The sequence below is a fragment of the Petaurus breviceps genome, unplaced genomic scaffold (genome assembly GCF_028583685.1).
Source record: "Petaurus breviceps papuanus isolate PSGF00001 unplaced genomic scaffold, PetGlider_PUasm1.0 490, whole genome shotgun sequence".
In the NCBI taxonomy this organism is placed as follows: domain Eukaryota; kingdom Metazoa; phylum Chordata; class Mammalia; order Diprotodontia; family Petauridae; genus Petaurus; species Petaurus breviceps.
Window position 1 is genome coordinate 13,163,442 of NW_027186352.1, and position 15,581 is coordinate 13,179,022.

The following is a 15,581-nucleotide window of genomic DNA, read 5'->3' on the forward strand; positions in this document are numbered from 1 at the left end:
TTGGAGGTAGAGGACTAGATAAGGCAAAGCAGCAAACATGATGAACACCATCCCCCAAAACACACACACACACACACACATCCAAGATCATACCTTTGAAATCTCAGCCAGACACATTTAGTTCAATCTCTCTGGGCACCAAGGTGACTAGTTAGATTACTTAGGGGGTTTTTTTTTCATTCCGAGTCTTTCCTCACTTCCTTCCTTCTCTCCTCATTCTCTTTCCTTCTCTTCCCTCTTTTCTTTTTCTATTTCCTGTCTCTCTTTTCTTCTTTTTCATCCTTTCTTTGTCTCTCTTTTTTCTCCTTTCTTTTGATTTATTTGACTTTCTAACTCTTTGCTTTCTTTCTGCCTGTTTTTCTCTTAATCTTTCTTTCTGCCTCATTCTTTCTTCTCTCAGCCTCTCTCTTCCTTTCTACCTTTCTTTTCTGTCTCTCTTCTTTCTGCATCTCCATTTTTCTCTCTTTATCTTTCCTTAGTAACAGAATTTATCAAAATCGTGTACCATCATAGAGTCTGATCTGTTGTTACATTTTTTGAGAGGCACTTTTGCATAAATAGTAGGATAATTGACACTAGAGTCGAGAGAAATTTGGGACAATTCTTTCCTTGGCAATTCTGTGCTGTATGACCATGGGAAAGTTGTTTGCTTAACCTCTCTGGGCCTCAGTCACTTCATCTCTAAATGAGGACAAAAACATGGTAGCATTTAGCTCACCGAGCTGTTATGGGGACCGGGTGAGCTGGTTAAATTGCTCTATGATGGTAGCTATCACTGGGAGAGCTAGGACTTACTAGCTATGAAACTATAGGTACATCTTTCAACCTCTGGGTCTTCCATTTTTTTCTTCATTGGGATGGGGAACAGACTTGTGATTTCATTAGTACAGGAATCTTCCAGTGAGGAAACTTCTCCTACCAACACAGTTCTAAAGTTCATAGCGTTATAGAGTTACCTGAGGGCACTGAGAAATGAAATTATTTGTTCAGGATCACCCAGCCAGAACATGTTCAAAAGTAAGTCTTAAACTTGGGTCTTCCTGACCCTAAAGCTCCCAATCCATCATGCTATGATGTTTCTGGGGACAGCATACTTTGTCAGAATAAACACTGCCCTCAGAAGCAGGAGACCTTCCACTTCTGCCCTCACTATCTGTGTGTCTTTAGACCAGTCACTCACCCTCCCTGTGTCTCACTTATTCTCTGGAAAAATGCCTATCCCTTCCCTCCAGAAGCCAACAAAAAAAAAGGCCATGAATGTGATAAAATATTCCCCCTGGGTAAATGGTGGCATATGAACCATGGAAAATGACAAAGAAGTGGAATTCAGAGAAGCATGGAAGATGTCTTTGGGTTGATGCAGAATGATGCCAGCAGAACCAGAAGGTCAAAATAGACACTTGCTACATTAATGTTAAGTCCAAACAACACTGAATAGCAACTGGATCTCTATCAACTGCAACAAGCAATCTTGAGAACAGACAATGAAACACACTTTCCTTCTGTTAATAGAGAAATGGAAAACTCCAGGAGCAGAATGTTACAGATTCTCTCTGATACAGTCACTGGAATCTCTTGGTTTTATTTAGATGTTTTTCTTTTTTCCAGGGAAGGGTTCAGTGGGTGGAGATGATTATATCAAGTAATTACTGTGGAATAAAAATCAAAAGGCAGCAATAAAACGTTTCTAATTAAACAACAACAAGCATTTATTAAAGACCTATGTAAGAGTCATTGTGCTACATCCAAGGGATACAAAGACACAAAAACAAAAGCAATCCCTGCTCTCAAGGAGGTCACAGTCTAATGACAGGAGACTATATGAAAACCACCATGTATAAACAAGATATAGTCAGGATAAACTGGGTCTAATCTCTGAGCAAAGGAGCCAAACAAAATCAAATCGGGACTGGGTGGAGTGATTTCTGAGTCTCCTTGCTCTCTCTTAGAATCCTAAGTGGACAGAATTTTCAAACCCAACTCCTAAGACAATAAAATATGAGCAAGTCAAAATTCATCCCAAAAGTATGATTTTGAATGAGGTTTTTAATTTCTGTCTGTTCCTCAGGAGAGAAGAGGGAGGCTAAAGGGAGAGGGCAATATGAAAAAACTGAAATTAATTCAGTGCTCAAAGAGGGCTTTTTGCTCTCTCTTGGATCAGGACTCCTTATTCAGGAAATAAATGCAATTGTAGTAGTGATGGTGGTGGTGGTGGTTGAGTACAGTGGATTAAGTGTGAGACAGAAGATCTGGGTTTGAATCCCAACTCTGCAACCTACTACCTCTGGGACCTGGGGCTCAATTGGCACATATATAATCTACTTAGATGTGGACATGTTGTCTCCTCCCTTAAGAGTATAAGCTCCTTGTGGGCAGGGACCATTTCTCTTTTGTCTTTGTATCCCAAAGGCTTAGCATAGTGCCTGACAGAGTAAACGAGTGACCAACTGACTTTGCCTCTCTAAGGCTGTTTCCTCCTCTTTAAAATAAAAGGGTTGGGTTAGATGACCTCTAAGACCCCTTCTAGCTCAACATTATCCCTGCTTCTAGGCTCTTACTAGTGGGAGCTGATAACTGCTGTCTCCTCATGCTTATTTGTCCTGCCTGTTTTCTCATGGACCCTGGGCCCTGGGGAATTCTGCCCCACAGTCTCCACGCCCAGTGCTCCCTAGCCCGCCCGGCTCATGACTCGGCAACAGTCCTGGGTCCAAATGTCTCTTTTTCTTTCTCTCTGTCTGTGCACACAGCCCTGTGGTTTGGCTATTCTCACTTCCCAGCTCGCTCTGATGGCAATTACCAGATACCCAGGACTAACTCGATGTCCGTTTCAGCCTCCGTTAAAACAAGAAAAGAAAAGGGGAGGAAAACAGCCTTGATGATATTGAATCCTCCCAATTAGCATTTTGTAAGAGCAGACACTCTGTGCCTCCAGACTGTGGCCAGCCTACAGAAATAACAAAGGGCGGGTTACATCACCCAGTGGCTGAAGGAAGCCCTTTGAGCCTGGCCACTGGGGACAGGCCAGCCCTGGAAAGCCAATACATTCAGTCACTTTGACCTACAGCAAAAAGGATCCAATAGCCAGAGTGGGTGGTGGGCAGGATCAACAGGCCACACCACCAACCTCTCCCTGACAATGGGCAGACCCAGCAACTACAACCAGGGTCCAGGGAAAAGACTGTCTTGTGTCTGTAGAGAATAGGGCTGCTGAGATAAGTAAGATATATTCCATAGCCAGCTTGAGCAGGCTTCTGCTGAGAGACCCATGCTGGATCATAAAACTGAGAGTTAGAAGGGAAAATAGAGGTTACCTAGTCCGACTCCATCATATTTCAAATGGGGAAACTGAGGACCAGGACAAACAGGCAATATGTAGTAAGCAAGAGCTCTGGATCTGGAGTCAGACAACCTGGATTCAAATCCCTGCCTTGATGCTATCTTTGGAACTTCTCTCTGCCTCAGTTTCCTCTGTAAAATGAGGAGGTTAGACTAGAACAACCCTAAAGTCTGCATCTATAAAGCAATTTCAAAATTTTGTGCCAGATATGTGATCTCATTGCTCTAGAGAACTCCTGGTGAGGAAACTCACTTAACCAATGCAGATAGCCATCTTCACTTATAGCTTCCTGAGGGCCCAGGGTTCCCCAGTAGCCAGGGTTTCCTCTCTAACCACTGCCACACATAAAGGGCCTGAGCTAAATGATCTCCTGACTTCTGATCCCAGAATCTCAGACCTGGAAGGGACTTCAGTCTCCAAACCCAGGGAGCTGCCCACTGGACTGCCCTCCTCCCTCCATTTTCTCATCTCAAAGGGAGCTCACAATAAAGTTGGTCCCATGAAGTCAGTGCTTGCTGTGGCTCCAGGGCTCTGAATCGGAGAGGGAGGAGGGAGGAGCAGGGTCAGATTGACCTCTCTGGGCAGCTTCCTAATCTGCCTTCCTTGCTATTTGGGGCCTCCCAGACTGGCCTCTTTCTGCTTTTCACATGAAGCACCTATCTCCCAGCCCAGCCAGTCTCCCAAGCCTGGAATGCCTCCCCTACTCACCTCTACCTCAGGAAGTCCCTGTGCACTTCCAAAGCTCAGCTCAAGAATGATGCGCCCCACCCTGAACCCCCCGCTGCTGGTGTCTCCCCCAGGAAATGATTATGTAGTGATCCCACATCCATCTTGTATGTACTCACATGCCTCCCTGAGAGAATGTAAGCTCTATGAAGGCAGGGACTAGGCTTTTGCCATTCTTTGTATCTGCACTGACTGGCACACAGCAAGGATTTAATTCATGTTTGTTGCTTTACTGGGTGATACACATTCAGTTCCACCAGGTCTCCCCACCCTTTCCCCATTTTTGTCTCCAAGTGAGATCAAACCTTCCTGATCGCCCTCAGCGCCTCTTGGGCCCCAGGAGCTGGATTCTGGGCAACCTCTTGGGAGAGCCCCCACTCATTGTTTGGGGTTTGCTGAAGAAAAGGAGAGTCTTTAGGGAGAAGGGAGAAGAAGCTCATAGTCAGCCTTCAAGCCGTCTCAGGTGCCAGATATTAAGGACCCCTAGGTCAGCTAGTTTCAAGCAGAGAGATCACCAGAGCCCAGTGCAAACATCTGGGATTAAGGATGGGGTCAGACCATAGACAGCTGGAACTTCAGGGAAAAAAGACATTTCCTCCAACTGGATATGTCTTTGAGAAGCGATTTCAGTGAGCTGGGGCCAGTTTTGCCAAAGTCTTTCTAGACGAAGCAGCCAGAATGCTGAGGAACGCTGCCTGGCCCAGGCAGAGAGAGTGCCAACCCTGTCTGTGGTTTCCTAATGCACTTTCTCTCTCCCAGCTGCAAGTTCAGAGGCTGTTTCCCTTCTTCCTAAAGGCTGAACTCGGGGGCCAACTGCATCTGATGGGCTGCTCTTGGGAAAATGACTTCTCCAAGGCCAACCATTGTCTGTACGACTTAGTCAACACACTGGAGCTGTCAAAGACCTAAGAGGGTAAATCCCCCAAGCTCAAAGAATCATTGAATTGGGGGATTGGAGCATATAAGTAGTCCAGGCCATATGTGAAGGGAATCCTCACTGGAACATTCTCAACAAGGGGTCAGCCAGCCTCTGCTTGAAGTGGAGGCCAACGCCAGCCGAAGGCAGTCCAATCCACTCTGGGATGGCTCTCAGCATTGGGTGTTTGGGGACACCTTCTTCTATAAGGAAAGGGGTGTGATGAGAGAGCACTCTGGGAACCTGACCACCCAGCTTCAGGTCCTGGCTCTCCCCCTAGAGGACCTCAGGCAAGTTACTATCCTCTCTGGACCTCAAAGGATCTCTAAAGCCCCTTTCAGTTCTGGATTCTCAGATCTGAAGATGGGAAGAAAAAGACCAATGAAAAAACCTGGTTTGCAAAGAGAGAAGAGAGCGCTCCCTTACAGCCGTGGTGGCATATCTGCAATGGGGCCTTAACTTTTTTTTAAGATTAGAATCTATAATAAAGGGTAAGAGAGGCAGCATGGCCCAGAACTTGGGGAGCTGGCTTCTTCATGTGGAAGAGTTGAGTTCTAGTCCTGCCTTGGATAGACAGACTGGCTGTGTGGCTGTGAGCAAGTCCCTTGACCTCTCCATGCTCAAAGCAGCTCTCCAAGATGATGGGTTGAAGAGATGCTAATCCACATTGGTAGAGGTTATTTCCTCTCCTGGGAGTTCCCTAGCTGATGAAACCACAGATGTCCAAAATCATAGAGATAAAGGGTAGAAGCACTAAATACTGTATCAAACAACTCATTAGAAGAAAGGGGTCTGGATTTCAGAATTTCCAGGGTCTATGATTCCAGCAGCATCAGGACTCCTCCACCAGTGAAACTGGTAGCCCCTCCAGGCCCAAGGTCTTCTGGAAGCGTCAAGTCCCCCCACATTCAAACTTCCAGGAATGAGGCTTTTTCACTCACCAAGGCCCAGCCCATCAATGGACCTTCAATCAAAACCCCCTCAGACTGAGAGGGCCCACCAATGCTTGGGCCTGAGAATGATGGGTGTGGGGGCTTAGAAAATCTTTCAGGGCCTCACAGACATCCTGGATGTCACAGAAGTGCTAGGTGTCAACTGGTGCCACTGCTGCTGTTAAGATATTGCTGCTGCTGATGATGATAACTGTTATTTCAGCCCACAAAAGCCAAGAGACATCAGAGAGAATTTTAGTAACTGCATCTGTCTAACCCAGTGGAATTCACTAGTGGAGATAACCACCAATCACCATTTATTAAGCACTTACAATGGGCCAGACATTGGGCCAAGCACCAGAAAAGCAAAAAGTGGTCCTCAGGGAGCTTACATTCTAAGTGTGAAGATAAGGGGAAGCCAGAGTATGTCAGGCTTTTAGATTTCAAATCAAACCTTGTCACCATTCATGTATCACAAATTGTCTAGCCAATCCCTGATCCAGCGGCCCCTACTTTTTTTTTCCAGGTCTTTGTTTCCACAAAAAGCACTCCTATGCCAACCCCTTCACAAAAGCCAGGGCCTTCATAGAATGTCATTTCAATATATTGGCTAGTTTTGCTTCTTGTCCTAGGAGACCTTTGTCTGTCGGCACCTGCCTACCCTCGTATTTAGGGCTGACCTCTCAGTCTCCTCATATTACAAGATGGTGGGTGTCATTTGACCCTGCTCTAGAACTGGCCCTGCCCCCTTTTCCAGCAGCCCTTCAGTGACTCATCTTTGTGCATAAGCTTTGATTACCACTGTCCATTCAGAGCCACCATGAATCTCTCTCCTTTGCCCTTTGGGAGACCCTAAATCTTTATACTTCAGAAATTGTGATATTCCATGGTAAAATGGTTATTTAGCATCACTGAAATATTAGTTCTGTTAAAGATTTCTTTTTGCTTTGTTTCAGGGAGAAGCTCGAGGTCATTAAAAACATTGTTCAGTTTACCAAATGCAATCTATCTTCTCTCTCTTCCTCCTTCCTCTTTTAAAATTCTGGGCTTATTCATTTCCCACCTCCAATTCCTATCCAAGATGTTGGAGTCAGGAAAACTTGAATCCAGACCCTGCCTCAGATCAAATGAGATTTTTACATATGTAAAATGCTGTGTTAGTTTTGAATAACTACATCCTAGCTACAACTACCATTATTGTTATTATTATCAATAGACCGATTCTATAGTCAATTCATTCAACTGCATGTCATAGTCCAAATAAAAGACAGTCTTCATCCACTTGGGTTTGTCTAGTGAATTGTTAGGTTTATCTCATTTAAGTAGCGATGAATTTCACTGAGGAGACCTGTTCTACTCCCGGACTTGATGCAAACAACCCAATATCATCCACACACAGAAACATCCAAAGGATCTCGACAACTACAATGGATTCCTCTTACATCTTCACTCCGTGCTGGGCATTCTTCCCTCCCACTCCCAAGCCAATGGCAAACTCCTTTGGAGAGCACATTTCCTCCTGTACCACACTGCCTCACAAGCTCCTCTAAGAAGGAAGAATTTCTGTTCATTTCTCAGGCCAGTCCTCCCATGCACCAAGCCATTCTGCATAAGCTTAAGGCGTTAACCAACTTCTTTCCTTCTCCTAGCGCTTTCTCCACACCACATCTGCTAGAGAGACACTAGTTTCCTATTGAACATGCATGTTGCCCATAGGTGCTAATTCTCTGATCCATATAAGTTCCTGTTTTAATAGTGGGGCTCAATGAGAAGCCACTCCTCAAACTGGGGATTTATGAAATGAAATAAGGCTTAAGTGTTTGACAGTTCTCCATGTTAAGTGACTCATGCAAAGAAAGACATTGAAACAGCAAACACTAAATTAATCGGTTGATTGATTTAATTTAATTGATATGGAAGTAATGAGCATAGGGTCAGTCACATTCTCAAAGACTTGTAGCATCTTTCCACTCCTCCCCAACCCTGGTCTGGGATGAAGGCTGCCCTAAACTCACAACCCTGGTGGTTTAAGTATGGACTTAGTGGCCCTTTGTAGCCAATAGGGAGTCCTGAATGGTCACTGAACTAAAGACTTCAGGGAAGGGCCAATCCAGTCGGATCGCCTGCTTCCCCCACTCCTTTCCAGGCACCCAGGCTGTAACCAGTCGCTCCCCATGTGTCTCCCAGATGGAGTGTCTCCATATGGGTCTCCAGCTCATTCCTCCACTCCCTGGACAGAGAATGTTCATCCAGTACGTGAAGATCTCTTCAATCCTTCCCCATGCATGTCAGCATTAAAACGCTCTCCCTTCTGGGTCAGAGAAGGAAGGGGCTGCCCCAAGGCCAGACACCAGCTCCACACGTGAGAACCACCTTCATATATCTGAAGGCAGGTTGGGTGAGGGGGGAGGGTTAGAGCTGCTCTAGAAACCAAATGAAGTGAAGAACTACATTGGGAGACCCCAAATAGCCCTTAGGAGTCAGAAATCCCAAACAGTCACCATTCCCAAGGAGAGTCAAAGCCTTCTGATTGGGAACTTGGAGCTGTTCCTACTGACCTGGCTATCCAGATTTTACTGTTAGGTTCTGTTTCTAAATCACTTCCCAAGAGCCTTCTGTGCCTGGTGTCTGTTGGTTTGTGTCTGATTCTGGTTGTGGGGACGCAGTGAGGAAACCCACTGGGATTTGGTATCCAACAAGGATGAAGCATTGGTACCATCTTCCAACCTGCCACGTGGGCTGAGAAGTCCATTAGCTCCTTCTTCCCCCTGGAGCCCAGCACACCAGGCATGAATGGGGACTAGCCCTTATCGGTAGAAGGAGCACACACAGCAATGGCATCTCAGAGAAGAGAAGGAGGTCCTGGAGGTGACATTTGACCCTGCACGGAGGGTTTCTTCATCCAAACAGCCTCTCGGCTCCTGCAGAGATGGGCTCTGAGCAGCAGCTCAGGCAGAAGCAATGTGATGGGGAGGTTACCTCAGGAACAGCTCTCTGGGCCCCAGATGGTGACTGAGCAGAAATCCCCAAAGGTGGGAAGGAAGCTTGGCTCCTGTGTCTGTGCCCGGGCTGCGCCGTGGAAATAATGATAACTTCACTGCCCATAACAGCTCGTACATTAGCATGATGATGGGCTTGGGAGGCTTTCCAGAGCCTCTGCTAGTGGGGGGGGGGGCAGTTCTCCTCCTGAAGCCCGCCAGGATTTGTTTTACTAAAGCTAACAGAACGCTGCAGGTCAGATCAATTACGATGAAAAATTCAATTAAGATGCAACCATATGCAGCACTGTAAAAAGTTGGTAACTGCACATATGGCCAGGGCCAGGGTGGCAGCTGAGGGACAAGGGCCCCCAGCACCATGCAATCCATGACAACACATCCTTGAAGGCTTCTGTCTCTTCTCTCCTCTCCCATCTTTCTCTCTTCTCGTCTCTTCCCTTTTTTTCTTTTTTCTCTCTTCTCTCCCCTTGCCTCTCTTTTTTTTTCTTTTTGGAGGGCAATTGGGGTTAAGTGACTTGCCCAAGGCCACATGGCTAGTAAGTGTTGTCTGAGGCCAGATTTGAACTCAGGTCCTCCTGACTCCAGGGCCGGTGCTCTATTCGCTGTGCCACCTAGCCACCCCCCCCCCTTGTCTCTTTTCATCTTTTGTCTTCTCTACTTTACTTCTCTTTTCCCCTTTCTTTGTTTCTTATTACCTCTCCTCTCTTTTCTTCCTTTTTCTTCTAGTCTCAATAAGGAAAGAAAAAATCACTCTACCTTGACTGTAAAAAAAAATCTGTTTACTTTCCCCTAGTATTAACAGCCTACATTTTCAGAGCACTTTCGGGCTTTCAAAACACTTTGCATACATTTCCTCAATCTCTTCACGACAGTCTAGTGAGCTAAGTAATACAAGTATTATCTTCATCTCGCAAGAGGGCAGGCAGCCATCTTTCAGGTCTGTTATAACGCAGATTCCTTTCGCTTGGGGGCTGAGCTAGACTGACCCTGTCTGTGGTCTCTTACACCGCTCAAATTCTGTAATCTCTATTTTACAGATAAGGAAACTGAATCTCATGAAAGTGGAGGGACTCAGTGGCAGTAACCCAGCCAGCAGGCATCAGTCAGACTTACTTGCCCCTACACACTCTGTCACTCAGGAAGCATGAAGAATGACTGCCAAGTCTGTTTCTTGATGGTAAGTCCCTACCAAGCACAAGCTCTGCCCTTTCCAACATCAGGCCCAATGGTGGGCCTACCCTGCTATGTACAAGGAAGCTCATGCTGCCATCTTGGCCACAGCCATTCATGAAACCTGCTAGAAAGTCATATCTACACTGAGGACCTCGAGGTCACTCTGAAGAAGTCCCCAAAAGCCTGGTACAGGGGAAAGAGGGTCATATTTGGCCTTTTGGGGAACCCTGGCATTGCCATAATCCCTGAGCAATGTTGGACAAATCACATCCCCACCAAGGACCCAAATTTTGTCTTCTGTAAAATGAGGGGTGTGAACAAAATGGCCTCTGAGGCCCCTCCTATTATCCTAAATTCTAGGTGTAGGGTAGCAGGCAGAATCCTGGCCTTGGATTCAGAGGACTTGAGTTCCAATCCTGACTCACCCACTCACCAGGTCTGTGTGCCTTCTCCTCTCTAAGCTCCGGAAGCAGAAGGACTCGAGGAGCATCAGCCCCCCAGGTCTTGGTCTGATAACCAGAACCTCTGAAAGATCCTCTGGAAAGAGGCCTGGCAGTGTCTTGAGACAGCACAGTAGAGAGCACTCCGGAGTCAGAGGACTTGGATTCAGATTCTACCATCAATTGGACAATTAAGGGGGGGGGGAGGACAGCAACAGTGGAAAGAATCTCAGCTTAAAATCTAATGGAACAAAGGAAAGAGAGACTGGGTCTTCCCAGCGAGAAGCTGGCATCCCTGAGCGCCAGATGCTCTCCAATAGACCCAAGCACGCCTTCAGGAAGACATCTTCCAACTGGTGCTGAATAGCAGGGCTCCTTCCAAATGCACTGGTCATAAGAACAAGGCCCCAGGCACCAGTGGGCAGTCTCGGTGCTCTCCTCTCTTCACAGGGCTGAACCTAAGGTGAGGGAGGAATAGCAGGTGTCTCCCGCCCAGCCCCGTCCATCAGGGCTGAGGTTTTGCTGAAGGAGATAATGATAGAGCTCTCCCTCCTCATCTCCTCCCGTGGCTTTCTCTGGCCTCCTTTAAGGCCCAGATAAAACCCTCCATCTACAGGAAGTCTTTCCCAATCACTCTCAGCTCCAAAGCCTTCCCTCTCTCATTATCCCAAACACAGCTTGTGTTGGGGATACCTGCCCATTTGTGTGCACTCTCTCTCTCCCATTAGATTGTCAGGTCCTTGAGGGAAGGGACTGCCTTTGGCAGCCCAGTACTTAGCATAGTGCCTGACACATAGCAAGTGCTTAATAAATGTTCATTGACTGACTCACAGACTAATCAAATCTAGGCCTGAAATGAACTTTGAAGCTCAACCTGCAGGATACAAAATAAGTAGAAAAAAATCATTAAGCATTTCTATATAGTACTTAAGAAACCTAGTTAAGATACCACAGTCAGAGAAATTTCATTCAAAACAACTAGATGAAATATCTTGAAGTTAACCTTCAAATACAAGATAAATAAAAAAAAACATATAACTAAGATGTCTCCTTACAAGTTCAAGGGAGAGTTAAATAATGGGAGAGTCACTGCTCGTGGTAGAACAGAAATGACAATATGTGGCCATACTGTGTACTCCACTCTAATGCCCTATACTCAGCTTGTTTGACTGTTCTCTCCAATGTTGCAGATTGCAATGGACACATGCCTGCCCATTCTATGTGACTTTGCCATGTCCTGTGATCACACTCTTCTGATCTGCAGCTGCTTTTCCCAGAACTCTATCTAAGGAAAAGCCCCAAGCATAGGCTTCACCTCCTGAAAGAAACCCCCAAATGAAAATTCCCACAAACATCATAGCCAAAATCCAGGACTTTCATTCCAAAGAACAAATACTGCAAGCAGTCCAAAGAAAGAATTCGAGTCCTGAGGAGTCGCAGCCAGGAGCTCGCAGGATCTAGCAGCCACAACAATAAAGGAACAGAGAACGTAGAATGTGAAGTTTCCAAGAGGCAAAAGATTATGCCTTACATCCAAGAACAAGCTACCCAGCAAAACTGACTATAATACTACAGGAGGAAAAAAATGGATCTTTAATGAAATAGAGAACTTCCAAAATTTCCTGATTAAAAAGACCAAAACCAGACAGAAACTTTAAAATATAAACATGGGAGTTAAGAGAAATATAAAAAGGAAACCTAGTCAAGCCATACAATACTAAATAAAGATGAATTGTTTAAGTTATAATAAAGGAAGATGACATAAGTGTTTCCCCAGAGCCCTAATATCATCAACAGTCATAGAGGGAGTCAAGGAAGACAGAGGATCTGGGAATAGTTTCATACGTTTTGATGATCTTCAAAAAAAGGAGAAGAAGGGGAACAGGAATACAGTAAGGAGGGGGAGGAATCTGGGGAAATGATCTCACAAGGGAGGGTTCAATCTAGGGCAAGGGAGAGTAGAAATAACAGCAATGTATCCTACGTTGTGTGCATGTGTGTGTGCGCGCAAACTATCCATACATATACGGATGTATGGAACAAGCATTCGTTAAGTGCCTGCTATATGCCTTATTGTGTATACACACATATGTATGTATGTATGTATGTATGTATGTATGCACCATTTGTGTTATATTGGATATAAGAGTGCCATGAACTACTAGGAAATGACTAGTTATGCCAGTTTCTCTGAACCAGAGAATATATGAAGGGAAATAATATGAAATAAGATTGGAAAGGAACGGGTGGTATTTAGATTGTGAAGGGTTAAAAGTCTGTATTTTATGCTAGAGTCAATGGGGAGCCAGTGAAGATTGTATATTAGGGGTGTGACATAGTCAAACCTACATTGTAGGAATAGTGACTTGGAATCCACTGTGGAGAGCCAGCTGGAGGGGAGAGAGGTGGGAAGCAGGGAGGACAATGGGGAGATTTGCAGGAGTCCAGCCAGAAAGTGGTTAGAACCTGAATTAATACTGGTGGTTGTGAGAATTGTGAGAAGTGCCAGCAGTCTGGTTTCCACAAATTCTATAGGAACAATGGATGTTGCCCAGGACGTGCAGGAAGGTGTAAGTCAGGATGAGTGAAGGAAGGGCAGAGTGACCCTCTCCAGTCATCCAGTGGGGAGAAATCTGTAAGTTTCCCCATTTCCCCATGGAGGAGGCCTGGGGTAAGCTAGCTCAAACTGGCCAGGGTCAAAGGATGGTCACCGACTTCTTGGTAACACACGTGCTTAGCGGTTATAGCCTCGTATGTACTAGCTGACACAACTCGAATAGACTTAGAGCCTCATTATCTGATCACGGAACCCATGCTAACCCATGTTCAGGAGAAGGGAACACATGAAAGCATAAATGTGTCGTGGGCGGGTCAGAAAGATTGTAACCCAGAAGAGCTGGGACCAAGCCCGGTTCTGACGAACAAGGAGGAAATTCGAATGGAAGCAGCATCAAAGGGCTCTCCTTTGTCTGATTCTCCGTAGTCTTTTGAAGAGGCTACCCATTTACTCAGAAAGAATAAATGTAAGATAAAGGTAATGAAAATCTTCCTGGCTTTCCAATGAGTATTGTTTATTCCTAGACTAAGTATTTAGTTCCTAACAGAATGGAGACCAAAGAGTGGAGGTGAGAGATTCTGTGGAGGTGAACTCAAGACTTGGCACCAAATTATATATGGATGTTGAGGAAAGGAAAGTGTAGAGAATAATCCCAAGACTATGACCCTGGCCACATGTGTGGAAGGGAGATTGTGTCATCCACAGAAATGGGGATGTTCACAAGGATAAGTTTGGGTGGAAATAAAATAGTTCTATTTTAGGTGCATCAAATTTGAGACATCACAGGAGAGCAGTGGAGATATCCAGTAGGTAATTATTCATTGGGACAGGAGAGAAAGAGAGAGAGAGAGAGAGGAGGGAGGGAGAGAGAGAGATTCCATATGTTGATGTGGGCATCAAGGGAAAGGCATCAAGGTGGTAACTGAACCCAGAGGAGCTGATGAGATCCCCAGGGTAAAAAGGTTTGGAGAAAAGAGAAGGTCCAGGAGAGAGCCTGGGGGATGCCCACAGTTGGCAGGGGGAGGAGGATACTGATCCATCAAGAAAGACAGAGGAGCTGTCAGGTCAGCACAGAAGTGGAAGTAAAGTGATAGGGAATGCAGCCACTCGTGAGAGAGAGGATGGGTTCTAGGCCATCCCTGATGCCGCCACCTGCACAGCCAGAGGAAAACCAGTAAGCTCGCTGGCCCACAGTTCCCTCATCCGTATATCAGAGGCCGGACGGGGTGGCCTCTGAGGGGCCTCCACATCTCGTCCGGGATCCCAAGTGCTAAAGGATTGTTGCCGGGAAGCTCGTGGAGGAGAGAGCATCCAGGCGAGAGCCGCACCCACCGCTCCAGAGAGGTGAAACAGAACGCAGACTAAGGAAAGGCTGTGGAGCCCAGCAGGAGGGCGTGGGCAAGCCCGTCCAGAGCAGCACCCTTCCCCCTCCGGGCCTCAGTTTCCCTCTCTGTGAGGGGGTTGTGGGGAACCATCTCCAAGAGTGGAGGAGCCTCTGAGCCAACCCGAGCTGATCTTTCACAGAAGAGGCCAGATGGAGGTCCATCAGCCGGTGCCGAACACTCACTCCCCACCCCCCACCTCCCATTCTTAGGCCTCCTCTGCCTCTGTTGCCTACATTCTCACGTTCTGTAGAGTAGAACGAGGAGGGGGAGGGGAGGAGAACGGAACCCAAAAAGGGGAAGGAGAGAGGCCATGGGGGTGAGATGGCTCTGGACCGATACTTCCTCAGGTGAAGAAGGAAGGCCTGGGGCCGTTGTTGCATCAGAAAGCTTCCGAGGAGGAAGTGAGATGGGGAAGCAGCTTCTTGAGAAGCCCAGGGGACCTGGCAAGAAGGGCTGCAGATTCTCCTCCAAGGAAGCTGCCCAAGGGGGAGAGGGGGTCCCCCTTCTGCTCTCAGCATCTCCCACGGTCCCTGCCTAGGGCTCTCCAGGTTCCCGCCATTCCCTGCTTTAGACCACACTTATCTGCATGTGCAGCATGTCTCCCCCCCAGGACACTGTAAGCTCTGTGTCCTCTGGGACTGGGTCATGTTTTAATCTTTGTACCCACCACCACTTACCACCCTGCCCAGGTCTAGTACAGGGTCTGGAATGTTGTGGGCCCTGTTCGAACTGAATTGAGTTTAAAAAGAGCTTCAGGACAGCAGTCTGGTCACTGGGGAGCTAAGGATAAGCAGGGGCCAACGTTTGAGGTGGTCTGGGGGACCCCTTCCCCCTCTGATATCTTGTTCTAGGCCTGGGGCTCAGTGGGTCTCATCAAGGACAGTCAGACAAAGGGTTACCTTGGTTCTGCTTGGCCTCAGAAGGAAGGACGGGCAGCAGAAGGTGGACGTGCACAGAGGCAGATTTAGTCTTGATGTCAGGTGACAAGAACCAGTGTGGTGGGAACTGTGGCGGGGTGGGGGGGTCCTCTAAGCAGAGCCCCTAGAAATAGACTCGGGATTCCATGGCTGTACTGAGTGGACCAGATGGACACTCGGGCCCCTTCCAGCTCTCCGG